The sequence below is a fragment of the Pieris napi genome, chromosome 24, assembly GCF_905475465.1.
Source record: "Pieris napi chromosome 24, ilPieNapi1.2, whole genome shotgun sequence".
In the NCBI taxonomy this organism is placed as follows: domain Eukaryota; kingdom Metazoa; phylum Arthropoda; class Insecta; order Lepidoptera; family Pieridae; genus Pieris; species Pieris napi.
Window position 1 is genome coordinate 3,399,662 of NC_062257.1, and position 12,710 is coordinate 3,412,371.

At 36.4% G+C, this 12,710-nt stretch overlaps 1 long non-coding RNA gene across 1 annotated transcript; it reads left to right on the forward strand.

Annotated features, from left to right (window-relative positions):
* The first annotated feature begins 1,068 nt into the window (after positions 1-1,068).
* LOC125061868 lies at positions 1,069-8,011 on the forward strand. The gene is made up of 4 exons (XR_007119095.1): positions 1,069-1,110; positions 6,913-7,111; positions 7,404-7,478; positions 7,879-8,011. It is a non-coding gene; the product is annotated as an uncharacterized LOC125061868 (long non-coding RNA).
* Positions 8,012-12,710: the final 4,699 nt, after the last annotated feature.

The window sequence follows — 12,710 nt, forward strand, 5'->3', positions numbered from 1 at the left end:
CCTTATTTTTTTATGGCACATGAATTAACTGTCCTACTTCTACAGGATGTCCGATGAATCTTGGATAGTACATATACAGTTGTACACACATGTATAATTGATTCTCAAGCGATTTCAAGCTGAATTTTAAAATTTTCATAAATGAGACACTAGTTGAAGTGAAACTTCTTTAGAATCATTGTGATTTCAAACCGGATGCAACGGAAAAAGCGACAGTAAAAAGAGACAGACGCATAAATTCGTAGGATTTAGCGTGGGAGAGAATGAGATGGGAAGAATTGTGCAGTGTATAAACTATTGGCGTGTATTTGATCATTTTCTGAATTAAAAAAACATAGATGTGCAAAAAATTAAATAAGTAATAATCATCGAATTTCAAACTTCCATTATTTTAGTTATTTAACATAGTCCTACATTTAGTTAGTGAAAAAAGTATAATTTACATATTATTCATTATAAAAAACTTTGTTTTTGATGGTTTCACTTCTACCACGTGTGAATTGCACACATGAGTTTTTTTTTTAAATAAGAAAATATAGGTATTTTACTTATTTTTTACGATACGAAAATTAATCAAATCCTGTTTATTTTCAGAACGATGATAAATTACTTCAAAGAAAAGAACCCATATCTGAAGAAGTACGAAAAGCAGAGCTTATATTTTATGCAGCGTTCTCGGGCCATGGATCATCTCAGCGATTTATTCAGCAAAATGTTTTATGATTCGGAAAACGTAAAGGGCTTTTCCTGCAAACGCACTAAATCTGCTCAGTTAGCTCAGTGCAGCAAATACTGACTTAGTATTTGTAATAAAACTTATTGTAAATATTTATTATTATTTTAATATGTCTATATAATGAAGGTGTGTAATTGGTAAAATTAAAAAGTAACTGATAATTCATGTTTTTTGGTATTATTAAGTACTGGCACCTTGTAATTTTGGTAGATCGCTATAAAACGGTCACACTGCACCGTGCACGAATCAGTCTTCTACTAATTTATTATTTAAGACTTTGCGAAAGGACGCCATTTCGTAATTCGTAGTGTTTTTGTGATTTCGGTCACAAATCACAATGCCTAAACAGTGTGTGTTTGGTTGTGCGCCTAGTGGTAAGTGATGCATTTACTATAATAGAAAGTATATAAGTGTAAACTTAGCGATAGAAATACCGCGGAAAGTGGATATCCATATATACATGCAGCATGCAGACATAGGTAAAGAGCTTATTACACTACGCGATATTCAGACAGTCTTACTAAGATTTAGCATAATGTAATAAGAGTTAGCAAGTTAGCCTGTCTAATTAGACTGACCGAATGGGTTCGGCGGTGCTTACTTGCTTACTTGCTGAATATCGCGTAGTGTAATAAGACTTAGCAGTTAGCACGCTTAACCGTTCAGTCAGCGCGTGGCAGCCGCAGAGCAAAGACGTTCGTACATGTTTGTTTTCTATGGCCGCGTGCACCATGGCGTGTTCGCAAGAAAAAAAAGTACTTTTCAATATTATCAATTTGTACCGAGACATGCCATATTTATGGCTGAATTATTGATTGATTTATTAATAATTGATTTATTGATGACCTTAGGTCTTGATAGGAGTTGCCCGTTGCCAGGAATCTTAAAGCAACTACCAATCTTTGTTTAGCACTGACACTTTGTCTAAGAACCGTATCTTCTTTTTGAATGTATGGAGTAACTAATTTCAATAAGAGTTTTTGCCGCGTCGTCAACCTGTCAACATCGTATTACGCAGCTCCTGTGTTTTTAATTTAATTATATGGTTGTATACGCGCGATTGTAGTGAAAAGTGTATGTGATTTGGAGAAAACTTTTAACTTGTGCTAGAACTATTGGAAACATAGCTATTTGTTGTATAACAACTCTAAAACTTAGTAATTTAAAAGTGCTGTAAAAGACCTACCCGCAAAAAACAAAGAAAATAAAAAAATAAATATATTGAGATTAAAAAGTTCCAACATGTCTCAATGTTTTAAGTGTCTTGCTAAAATGGACGAGAAAAATGTCAAAGTAACTTGCAAAGGGTGTTGCCGACTCATTTGTAACAAATGCAACGGTCTTTCTGCGACCGAACTGCGTGTCTTTGGACTTCAGACGCACAAACTATCGTATCTTTGTAATGACTGTGAGACCGGTTTAAGACAAGTTCCAGAGTTGCGTAGATTGGTTACTGAGCTCCAACAAGAGGTCGAGGTTCTGAAGACCACTCAACCGTCCATTGTCAACTTGGATACTGTTATAAATGAAATAGAGGAGAGAAAGAAGCGCAGTTGCAATGTTATTGTGTTTGGTATACCGGAACTAAAATCATGTTCTTCAGAGGAAAGAAAGGTTTACGACAAAGCCAAGATAGCTGACGCCTTCAATCCAATACCAATCCCTGACCCCAAGATAGTGCATGTGTTTCGCTTAGGTAAACCGGCAGTCGTTAACCCCTCACAGCCACGTCGTTTTCGAGAATAAACGCGTCGCTACCGATATTTTAAAAAACAAGAGTAAAATTGGTAAACCCGTTAGAGTTTATTCAGATATGACCCCGTACCAAAGAGATCAGCTGAAAAGTCTGCGAGACGAACTTGCCCTAAGGATCGAAAAGGGCGAGAAAGATCTCACTATAAAATATGTTAACAACATACCAAAAATTACAACAATTACAAAAAACTAGCTTCACCTCATATAACCGAACTTAATATTTTATACACTAACTTAGCATCCATAACGGCAAAATTCGATCTTTTTCTTATTGAAGTTCAAACGCACAAACCTGCTTTGATAATGATAACTGAAACTCATTTACACAGTAAATTGACTGATAGTCTAATTAATATACCTCATTATACCCTATATAGACTAGACAGAGCGAATAGACCCGGAGGCGGAGTTCTGATATATGCCGCATATGAAATGAATAACATAAAGATTTATACCAAAGTAAATAAAAATTACCACGATCCACGTGTTGAGGCTCTATGGCTAGATGTCGAATATAAAGGAATAAAAATTCTGTTAGCTTGTGTGTACCGCCCTCCATCCTGCACTATGCAAGAATCCGACCAAGTCCTTTTCGATACAATCGATAAAGCGTCCTTTGAGAACACGGTACTTATAATAGGTGATTTCAATTTACCACACATAAAATGGCCTCTTAACCAAGTAAAAAAACTAGACAAAGTAAGTGAATCTTTCTTTAATATGTTCTCTAACAGCAATTTAAATCAATTCGTAAACCAAATCACAAGAAAAAGAAACGACGAGGAGTCAACGTTAGACCTTGTACTTTGCAATGACGATACTCTTATAAGTGAGGTACGTTATTATCCTCCAGTTGGAAGAAGTGACCATTTGGTACTCACGGTCTCTCTACAAATTATTGGTACTGAAGTTAAGTCTAAAAAAGAGACCCAATATGATTTCTATAAAGCTGATTATATTAGTTTAAATAACCAACTTGATTCATTGATTATTCAAGGGTGCTCATCAGATGATCTGTGGATCAACTTTAAAGATCAAATCCAACACGCAATCAAAAAATCTATACCTCTTAAAACTAAAAGCAAGAATAAAAACCTACAAAAGCCGTGGATAAATCACGAAATATTACATCTAACTAAGAAGAAAAAAGAACTATGGCGTTTATACAGAATAGCCAGGACTGATAGCATATACAAAAGATACAGATATATAAATAATTTGATAATTAAACTTACAAGAAAACGACGAAGTGAATTTGAATCAAAGGTCATTGATACCTCTTCAAAATCTTTTTATGCATACATTAGAAAACAATTCAGCTCTAAAACAGGAATTCCATCGGTTTTAAAAAATGAGGTAGATGAACTTGTTGTTGAGCCATCAATGATAGCAGAAATGTTTGCTGATAACTTTGAGTTAAATTACTCCCCAGAACCTGATGGACCAATACCGAACATCAAACTTTCCAGGACTGAAGCTTCCTTTGATGCTTTCTCGATTTCGAGTGAAATGGTTTTAAAATCCCTAGATACATTTGATGACACAACAGCGTCAGGACCAGACGGCATTCCATCCATACTATTAAAAAAATGTGGCAAATCACTAGCAGATAACATAGCCAAAATTATGAATGCTTCGCTAAACACAGGCCTTGTACCGTCTGATTGGAAATCTGCTGTTGTTGTTCCAATATTTAAGAATGGTGACAAATTATCAGCCTCCAACTATCGACCTATAAGTCTTACGTGTATATTATCCAAATGTATGGAGAAGATTATAGCTGAGAAATTAAGGAAATTCCTTTTCGATGAAAATATTATACCCTGCGAACAGCATGGATTTGTACCAGGACGATCTGTCGCAACTAACCTTCTCATGTGCCTGAATCAATGGGTAAGAAGTTTCGACCGGGGTGATCCTATAGATATAATCTACCTAGATTTTGAAAAAGCTTTTGACCGTGTCCCAGTTCGCCGACTTTTATGCAAGTTAGAGCATTTAGGGATCCGAGGAAAAATACTAGCCTGGATTACGAATTACCTTACGGAAAGATGTTTTCGAGTTCGCATTGGAGATGTACTGTCCTTGCCTCGACAAGTACTAAGTGGCGTTCCTCAAGGATCAGTACTTGGCCCTTTACATTTTATTCTTTACATGACCGATCTGAAGAACTCACTACAGATTTCACATTCGATCTTTGCCGACGACATAAAATTTTTTGGAAATCCACTCTCCCAATCTCAAGCAATACAGGGTGGTTTAGATGATATTTTTGATTGGACCAAGCAGTGGCTGCTGTCACTAAATGTTAATAAGTGCACAATATTGCACATAGGAAAGAAAAATCCGCACATTACTTATAGCCTAGGTCAACAGCAGTTAATGCCAGTAGTCACGCAAAAAGACTTGGGTGTTACCATCAGTTATGATTTGAAGTGGGAATGTCACATCATGAATATAGTGAAAAAGGCTAATTCCATGCTCTATTTAGTGAGAAAATCATTCAAATGCCTGTCACCAAGAACACTCTTAAAGATATATAAATGTTACATTAGACCAATATTAGAGTATGCCTACAGCATTTGGGATCCTTATTTCATAAAGGATATTAGTATGCTTGAAAGGGTTCAAAGAAAAGCCACGAAAATGATAAGGTCATTCAGGAAGAAATCTTATAATGAGCGTCTGAAAGCACTTGACCTTACTGATTTAGGAAGTAGGAGATTACGAGGAAATCTCATTGAAACCTATAAAATCCTCACTGGCCACTATAATGTTCCAGGAATTGAGAAGCTCTTTATTTTAAGTGAAAATACACATTTGAGGGGTAGTTCTTTAAAACTTATGACCACTCAACACAACACAAATTCCCTAAAGAACTTTCTCCCAAACCGTGTAGTAGCCGACTGGAATAGGCTTCCGGAAAGTGTGATCAGTGCACCATCTGTAAACACTTTTAAAAATAGACTGGATAAGTTTCTCCAAATCCCTTAATACACACGCATCAGCTTATTAAAAGCTGCCAGTGTGTTAAGTAAATAATAATAATAATAATAATAATAGACATTCAAACTCGGCAACTCCTACTCTAAGGTAGTTTCTTAAGTCACATGGTTCCAAAACACTCAGTATTTGCATATTTGATAATTTTTCTCGCAAAAGTAAATACTCTTTCACCCATATTTTTCTTTTATTTTTGAAGTTATACTTCTTTAGGCGCGTTATGAAAAATTGATGAGAATGCAATTTTACGATGCGCGCACACCGTGACACAAAATTAACAGAATGAAGTTGCCCACGGAAGATGCTACGGCATTGGACATAATTTAAAAACAACATTCGAATAATAATAGAATTTATGTTAGACTTAATGTAAGAGAATAATAATAAATATTTATTTATTTAATTTTTCTGAACTTTATTGACTATAATGACTCCTTTTCCAGTCTTTGATTATTTAATTGTAATTAATTATTTGTATGCAATCAAAAACTATTTTTAATAATGCCAAAGAAGTATAACTTCTTACGCGTGTACATAAGTACACGCACCCTTTTTTTGTATTTAAATTAATAGACGCGGCAAGAGCTGTGGCGATTTTCTGGTGCTTTGAAAGTTTTCCCATCGCGAGACAACCGTCACCGACTACGTACGCTTTGCAAATGAGTAAAATGAGTTAGCTTGCGATATTCAGTCCAGTGTAATAGCGAGCTTGACTAATTAGATTTTAAGACAGTCTTACTAAGACTGTCTGAATATCGCGTAGTGTAATAAGCTCTTAAGACAGCCTTAAAGGCATGTCTACTATTCAGATTATTATAGTCAACAGTCAACTGCTAGATCTAATGCCTCTCATTTTAATGTGCAAAAACTTCGGACTATACTGAAGAGTTCTTCTATGGATACCTGTTTCACAAATCACATAATCTATTCCAGAAACAAAAATAACCTATCTTTCTAATATCTAACTATAAATAACCCTTTCCTTGCCTAAACAAGCGCTTAATTTATAGGGCACTATATACGCTTATATAATAAATTTACTGACAAAGTAACGAAAATACCTACCTGGAAATAAATTTAAGATCAGAAATACATCTAAAGCAAACTCTTTGTAATAAAGCAATGCACCCCTGCCTATCCCGTAAGGGATTACAGGCATGAGAACTTATGTTTATGTATGTATTGTTTATATACATATTAACATAACAGAACATATTACAGATTATTTAAATGACAAAATTGCATAGTCTTATCCATCTCAGCAACAGCAGCAATTTAATTTTATTTATTTCAGTACACAAATCCACTGTGAAACATTATCATGATTTAATCTTGAATCTAAGAACTTTATCAACATATTAATGTTAATATGTTGATAAAGTTATGTATGCATGTGCATATTTTATCTTATTTTTCAGATGTCAGCCTTCATTCATTTCCAAACCCTAAAAGATTCAGTCGGCAATTGAATGCTTGGGTTGATCTTACTGGTTATTTTGGATTGACTAAAGAAGAGATTTACAAAAAGAAAAAAGTTTGATGTTCATTTCACTGACAGAGATCGTAATCATAATAACATATTAAATGCTTTAGCCATTCCATCTCTTCATTTGAATGGTAGGTAATTGTAATATTAACCCTTGTATGGTTGAGAAACCAGTATATCATCAATAGCAATTGAATTTTCATTGTCTTATTCCTTCATGAAAAGGTTAACTATTGTGACCTTCAGTTTGTGGACCAGTCCAACTGTAAGTGTCCACATCTCACCTCTGTAGGTCATTATGGTCTGATGTGTACTGGTCAAAGACTAGACTAAGAGTAATAGGTAATATTAAACCATTCTGTCATTTTAGGTGCCACTCAGTCTTATAAAGATTTTATTGGTACATTGTTTAACTTTTTTCAGGCTTTCATGGAAAACTTTCTTACCCTAGTGAAATGGTCAGTCAGGAAATGGAACTGAACACCCAATTAGATGCAGGTAATTAAAATAATTTAGTTTTTAAGGCACTATAAAAAAATAAATTTATAATTTGCCCGAATTTCTTTATTGTGTGTATGTTACTGGATTTCTTCACTGATCGTCAATGGATTTTAGTTATTTCAATAACAATTAATTTAATAGTTCCTGTATTTACATTGGTTCTTCTTTATTAATTTCAGGTTGTTCTGAATATAATATTATAACACTTTCGAACGTATACCTACCTATATTTACATGCTTTCAAATGTATTGAGCGAATCATTTCCTCTTAGGGTTTTGTTTAAGAAAATTGGTTTTATGTATGATTTGGTTTTAACACATGAAGCGCTGCAAGGGTTATGTTGCATAAACAAATTTTTATTAAAATAATTAATTCCGGTATCTGACATCATTTCAGTTGCCTGTAGCTGAGTATCTACTTCTGCAGTAACCACTCAACAGAATGTTAAGCAAACCAAGAAAAGACCATCAAAAAGGCATTCAGAATATGCTGCTATAATGCTGGTTATTGCAAGAAAAGATCTTCAAAAGGTTCGTGATATCATATCTTAGTCTTTATAGTTAGAACAGTTGAGTGCGATTGGGGAATAATGAGTTAAGTTAATCACAGAGTATTCTGGCTATATGCCTTCCAGCTAGTTGTAACTTGCGAAAAGAAATTCAAAAAATCATTTAATCATATGGGTAACACATTGTACACTTATGACTTGTCAGTAAAGAAATACATATAAATGCTTCTAATTTTACATTTAGTGGCAGTTCTCAAATCAAGGGCGTAGAACGGAAGAGAAGAACTGGCAATAAACTCTCCGCCACTCTTTTTAATCGCCATGTTTTTTTTTTTTACACAACGTTTGTAAGGAGCTGCAACCATTAAACCATGTTCCACATGACATCTTAAGTAATTAATAATAATAACATAAATTAAAAACAAAGAGTTGTCCTCTATCAGCAGGAGGCATGGTGAAATAGGAGCACGCACTTATGTTTTCGTGGGAACAACACTAAAACACATAGTCGAAATAATTAACATCACCGCATACACGAATTCAAGTACGACCAGTCACCACAAGTAGCACCCGTTCACGAGTGTGACGCATGGTCAGCCATCGGCCCCCTCGGCATAGAGAATGGGAGAATACCAGTGAAGAGCCTTTATAACCCTTAAATATTTAAGGGGGCTGCATACAATAGACATGTTTTTTTTTGCTGTTTTTATAGATACAGAACCATTAGTGCGCGAGTTTGACTTGCAATTGGCTGATTATCTTAATATATATAAATTACGTGTCACGTTATTTGTCCGCGATGGACTCTTAACTACCGAACCGATATCAATCAAATTTGCACACCGTGTGTAGTTTGATCCAACTTAAAAGATAGGATAGCTTACATCTCAATTTATACCTGCAATATTATTTTATTGCAAATTATTTGTTTATTATTTGACAGTCACAATTCTAACAGATGGCGCTGTGTTGAAAGTACCAACGTTTCACATAAGCTACAATTTAATGGCATAACCACCAATAAAGCATGGTGGTCCCCATGACTGGTGTTCTTCTAACGTTTCCCTTGAATAGTTTTCTACTATGCCACAGCAACGCTTGGCCGGTCTGCTAGTATTTAATTATATTTTTTTGTTACAGCTTTGGAAAGTACGGCGCCGTCCAAAGTAAATAGGTACAAGACTTACCAAAAACAAATTTGTAACTTAAGAGAAATCTACAGGCTGCGAAAAAGTGGTCATTCATTTAAGGCGCGACTTGCAAAAGCCAACACTACTTTTCAAAAAGTAGTTAAAGGTATGACGTCACAAGCCCAATTGTTTACCGCCGTGCAGATGCAAACGGTGAAGAAACAAAAAGGTCGTCGTTTTCGTTTGGAAGAAAAAGTATTGTCTTTGTATAAGAGGAGTCCCAAGTGTTTTTTTTTTATAAAATAGGGGGGCAAAAGAGCTTGCGGGACGACCAAAAAGGCCAGTCTACGCAGCCCATAGACACCAATTTTTATTGGGTGCGTTGCCGGCCTTTGAGGGAGGAGTAGACCCTTATGCCTTGATGGCAAAATATTTTACATTGCCATCAGCCAAATAAAAAGAAAAATTTCTGAAATAAATAAAATCCGGGCATCAATAGTCGTTTATGAAAAATTGAAAAAAGTTGTGCACGATTTGCCTCGCGAAGATAAACTGTGCACGCTAATCTTTTCGCTGCAAGTGCATTACGCTGCAGCAACCGACAAATTAAAAGGATTTGCGTAAGGAAACAAGTATTTGCGAGCCATGCATTGGTTATCATGGTAAAGGGCATTAAATGTACAAACAACCGGTCGCCTATTATTTCATTAACCTGAACAAAAATGAATTGAAAGGAATAATACAGGAAGTTATCAAAAAAGTGCAAACCAGACCAGAGCACAGTAAATGTGAGTGCCATTAATAAGCTTGTGGCCGCTACAAGAGTAAATTATCTCAGAAAAGGAGACCAATATCAACTTCTTTGAAGTGAACAAAAGAAAAATGATTCCCATTTATGATGTACACCACATTAAAAGGACTGAGGAATAACCTTCTTACCAAAGACTTTTATATTGACCCCGAAGACCAAAAACAGAAACTCATTAAATGGGAATACATTGAACTACTGTATGCTGCCGATAAATCATTTGGAGAACTCCGAGGCCAGCAGAAATTAACGGAGGAACATGTTGGTAGATAAAATAAATAAAAATGTGCGTGTACTAGTGTACACACGTTAGAAGTAAAACTTCTTTATGACCTTATTTTTCGAAAAATCATCTATATGCAACTAACTTTACAGAAATTGGTTAAATAAAGTTAAATTAGATAAAGTTTAACAAAAGGCTTTTAATATCACAGACTTGAATACAAATAATACAATTATTTCATTTTACCTTATTACTACTAAGATTATTACAAAATTTCATTAATTGTAATAGAATTATTACTATCATTGTTATCGTTATTATACATTTTTCTTATTAATGGTTTAGAATCAACCGTGGTAGGGACGAGAAAAAGACGCGCGTAACGGTCAAATGTGACGCGTAACCGAAACATGTGACGCGTAACCGAAAAATGTGACGCGTAACGAAAAAATGTTACACAAAATTTTTTTCCAACCCCGATAAAGAAGTTTCACTTCAATAAAATAAAATAGCCTTTATTACTGTAAGTTTTAAAGTTAGTATATATAAATTAAAATTATAAAATATCCCTAATTACAGTGTGCCTTTCGGCAAAGGCCTCCTCCAATTCTTTCCACTGTGTTCTGTCCAAGGTGACTCTCCTCCAGTTTGGACCTGCTGTCAGTTTTAGTTCGTCTTCCCATCATCTGTATTGACGTCCTCTACTTCTTTTGCCGTTTCATGGATACCAGTGTGTGACAATGTTGCTCCATTTGTTCTTTGAAGAAGAAGAACGCATCAAATGTCCTGTCCATCTCCATTTTTGTTGGTCTATTCTGATCAGTATGTCGGTGTTTCGAATTTTATCTTTCCTCTTGATGCCGAGCATACTTCTTTCAACTGCATATTGGAATGCTGTCAGTTTTTTCCTGTGTACCTGTGTAAGGGGCCAAGTGTCACATCCGTATGTAACACAGGACAGTATACAGATATTAAATACTTTTTTCTTTAGACCTATATTCATTCATGTCCCGCAATTTTTTTATAACATGCCTATATTTATGATGTGGATGTTTTGACATCTATATTGCTAGTCTACTCAGTATTTCACTAATAAATTGTTCTGTATCCATTATTTTATATGAGCTCAATGCGCGATAAAAACAAAATTATTTGTTTTGGTCGCGCGATGCTAAATGCGTCCACCACTACCGCTGCGCGCGCCGCTCTGAGATGTGGCCGCCTCGATACTCCCGAGTGCATTTGTTTCACTCGCACGCCGCGCAGACCGCCGCCGCCGCGTGGCTAGCCACCGCGCCGCAGGTCGCACCGCAATGCGCGTCGCCGATAGCTGTGGCATACTTCATACAATTTGCTCAATTTGTTTTTGCCGCTCGCCGCTTTGCGCGCCACAAACCGCGCCGCAGGTGACTGTATAAGGGGTAACGCGGCCTCTGCGAGTTGTTCTTGTAGGTATTGAGTTGTTCCCAATGTCTTGTTGGTTCAGGCTGTTGTCGTTTTGATGTTTCAGGCTATTTGATGGTTCATGTAGTTCGCTCGCACTTGATGTGATTTCCTTATTGCAGGTTGTATCAGTAGACACATCTTGCTCGGCGATAGTGTAGGCAGGTCTGGTCTGTCAATGGATATATTCATTTCGCGGTTTGGTAACTGCAGCTTGTAATGGCTTCTTTACGGCGTCTATGCGTACGTATACGTATTCATATGTTTGCAGGTCGTGGTGTACGAATATGGGTTTTGTGTTGCTGTGTGGTTGGCTTGGCATTGGTTGCAAGTTACGTATTGCGTCACGTAGCTGATCGATGCAGGCAGAGTCCATAATGACGTCATCGCGGGTCGTTGATAAGAAATCACCGGGTAAAGCGTATATTGCATCCGTAGGTAAGTTGGGCGGCACGTACGCCGGTGTCACTTCGCATTGCGGCGCGTTATCCGAGTAGGACGGTTAGTAGCTCGTTGATCCAGCTTCTTGCGGTCTGTAGTCTTGCCTTTAATGCGGCCTTAAGGACACGGTCCATCGTTCGATGATACCGTTACATTGTGCGTAGTATGAAGTTGTACGCGTTTTTACGATTCCGAGTAAGCGAGAAAGAGATGCAAATACTCTGCTTTCGAATTGGCGTCCTTGATCCGTTGTTATTGTAGCAGGGCAACCGAAACGGGAAATCCAACCTTCGTATATTGCTTTGGCGATGTATTCAGCTGATATTTTCATTTTTTTTTTCATTTTTCAAGGCGTGCGAGAAGGGAGCGTCGGAAATGGCGTCAAGGGAACGATTTCGTACATCATATGTAAGCAATTTATTGCACTTGGTCCCAAATATGATTTGTCTGCCGGACAGCCATTCCGAGCAGAATACTTTGTTCACCGTGCCTATGTCGACTGGCCTCTCCCGCAAGATCTCATGCGTGGCCATATGACGGTATGCATGCATAGCATGTGCCGATTCCACCGTTCGAGGCTGTTGACATAAAGATCTATTGATAATATTATTATTATTATTTACTTAACACACTGGCAGCTTTTAATAAGCTGATGCGCGTGTATTATGAGATTTG